Raw genomic sequence first — 2,500 nt, 5'->3', positions numbered from 1 at the left:
TGGCCCTGGATGGGGGGGGAGGAAGAAGGGTCGTGTGGGGGTCGTGGGGGGGGGGTGGAAGCGAGGGGCGTCGGGCGGCGGCGGTCTGTGGGGGCGGTTAGCCCCGTCGGAGCCTCCGTCACGGGCCGGCAGCGTCGGGGCTCTCGGTTGCCCTTTGTGGGTCCGGCCGCGGCCCCGGGGGGGTCGGCGTCGGAGGTGGTTGGCGGTGTTGCGGGCGCTCCCTCGTCCCCCACCCACCTCGCCCGCCTCCACCCTGTCCAGGTACCTAGCGCGTCCCGGCGCGGAGGTTTAAAGACCCTTGGGGGGTCGCCCGTCCGCCTCGGGTCGGGGGCGGTCGGGCCCGTGGGGAGCCGTGGAGGCTGGTCTTCCCGTGTCTCCTCCAGACTCCGCTGCCCGCCCCCCCGCCGCGCCCCAGGCCGGGGTGCCGCCGCGCTTGCGCCCACGCCACGGCCCTCCCCGGTTGCCCGGAGGGGGCTTGCCCGGCGGCTGCCGGGTGGTGCGTGAGCGTGTGCGTGTGCGTGCGCCCCGTGTCCCTTGGGTGTGTGTGGGGGGAGGGGACAGGCGGGAACCCCCTGGGCGCCTGTGGGGTTGTTCCGAGCTCGCCCCGCGCGTCCGTGTGGCGTGGCGGGGCGGGCTGCCGGACTTGCCCTGTCGTTCCAACCCTTCCGACCTCTCGGAGTCTGGTCTTTGTTGTCTCTTGCTGGCCGGCCGGAGGCACCCTTCGGGGCTGTGCTGTGCCAGGTTGGGGGGGCGCCCCTTTTTCGGGGTTGACCCTCCCGGCGATCACAAAAAACTCGTACGACTCTTAGCGGTGGATCACTCGGCTCGTGCGTCGATGAAGAACGCAGCTAGCTGCGAGAATTAATGTGAATTGCAGGACACATTGATCATCGACACTTCGAACGCACTTGCGGCCCCGGGTTCCTCCCGGGGCTACGCCTGTCTGAGCGTCGCTTGCCGATCAATCGCCTCCCCTGGGTGGGTGTCTCTCCCCGGGGGTAAGGCGCGGCTGGGGGTTCCCTCGCAGGGCCCGCCCCGCCGGCGCCCAGCCCCGCCCGAGGGCGCCCTGCCACGCCCGCCTGCGCGGCGGTACGGTGTGCGGGGTCGTCCGCGGGCTGGGGACAGGGTCGTCCTGGCCGCCGGGCCCTCCGTCCCCCTAAGTGCAGACGACGGTGGCCGCCGCTGCCGCCCTCCCTCCTTCCTCCTCCTCCTCCTCCTCCCCGCCCCCTCCCCGGCCCCGTGTGTCCGGTCCCCGCCGCCTCCCTCGGCCCCCCCCCTCGCCCCCGCCTCGCCCCGCCGGGTCCGCTCGGCGGTGGCGTGTGTGTGGGACGTGGGAGGGCGTGGGACGGGGGGGGGGGGCTGGGGGCCGGCGCCCGTGGGGCGGTGGTGGGGGGGGGTGGTTTGGCGGGGGAAAGGTGGGGTGGGGGGGAGAGGCCGAGGCCGGTCGCCGCCCGCGAGTAAAGGGAAGGGCGAGGAGAGCTCGCGCCTGAGGGCCGCGGCCGCCGCCGCGGTCCCTCTGGGGGGGAGATCCCTCGTGCCGCACGCGGTCTTTGGGATCGCCACCCGGGTCTCGGGAGGGTTTTGCGGTGCCCCGTGCCGCGCGGTCCCGTGGGCCGTCGTGGGGGGGTGGAGGTGCGGATCCGGGGCGCCGTCGGTCTCGCCGCCTTGCCCCGGGCGGCGACCGCGGCGGTCCGGCCGTGGCCCCCTCCTCTCCCCGGTCCGCGGCCGCGCGTCCGGGGCCCGAGCCGCGGCCCCGCCCCCGCTCCCCGCTGGCGATCCCGGCCCCCTTTGCCCTGTCGGGGCGGCTCGCGCCGAGGCCGAGTCGCGCGCGGGGCTGCGCCCCGGGGATGCGTGCCCCGGCGGCGGCCCGCGGGACGCCGCGGCGTCGCCCGCCGCTGCGCGCTTCCCCCCGGGTTGCGGCCGCGCCGCACTGCGTGCCCCGAGCCCGCGTTGTCGCGGGGGCGGTGTGGTTCTCCGCGGGGGTTTTCGTGGTTGGAGGCGTGCCGCGCCGTCCGCCGGGCCCGGCCCGGGGCCGCGGCGGGAGCGCGGGGCACGTGGGACGTGTGGGGGGGAAGGCCGGGTGTGTCGCGTGGGGGGAAAAGGGCCGGCGGTCGGGGGCGACCGCCGCGCTCGGACCCCCCCCACGCCCGCGCCCGCTTCCCCCCTCGCTCCCCCGCCCCGCGCCGCTCGCCGCGGTTCCCCCTCCGGTGGTCGTCGCGAGGCGGCGCGTCCCGCGCCTCGGCCCTGCCCACAACCCCCGTTCCTCCGCCGCCCCCTCCGCCTTCCAACCCCGGCAGGGCTCCCGCCTGTGCCGCCGGCCCGTGCTCCCGCCTGCCCGCCCGCCGTTCCGCCTGTCCGTCCCGCGTGCGCACCCTTACCTTCCCCGTCCCCCCTCCCCTCCCGCCTCTCTCCCCTCCCGCGCGCTCTCGCGCTCTCTCCCTCTCTCCCTCCCTCCCTCGCGGAGGGGTTTGGAGGAGGGGGGGGTTGTGGGTGCGTTGCG

The 2,500-nt window shown here is 77.1% G+C and overlaps 1 non-coding gene across 1 annotated transcript; it reads left to right on the top strand.

Annotated features, from left to right (window-relative positions):
* The first annotated feature begins 800 nt into the window (after window positions 1-800).
* LOC147571570 (5.8S ribosomal RNA) lies at window positions 801-953 on the top strand. The gene has a single exon (XR_015247276.1). It is a non-coding gene; the product is annotated as a 5.8S ribosomal RNA (ribosomal RNA).
* Window positions 954-2,500: the final 1,547 nt, after the last annotated feature.

Source organism: Puma concolor, unplaced genomic scaffold (assembly GCF_028749965.1).
Source record: "Puma concolor isolate L17-30 unplaced genomic scaffold, mPumCon1.1.hap2 unalloc_scaffold_186, whole genome shotgun sequence".
Taxonomy (NCBI): domain Eukaryota; kingdom Metazoa; phylum Chordata; class Mammalia; order Carnivora; family Felidae; genus Puma; species Puma concolor.
Note: the sequence above shows the minus strand (reverse complement) of the source record. Positions and strands in the feature narration are given on the sequence as shown.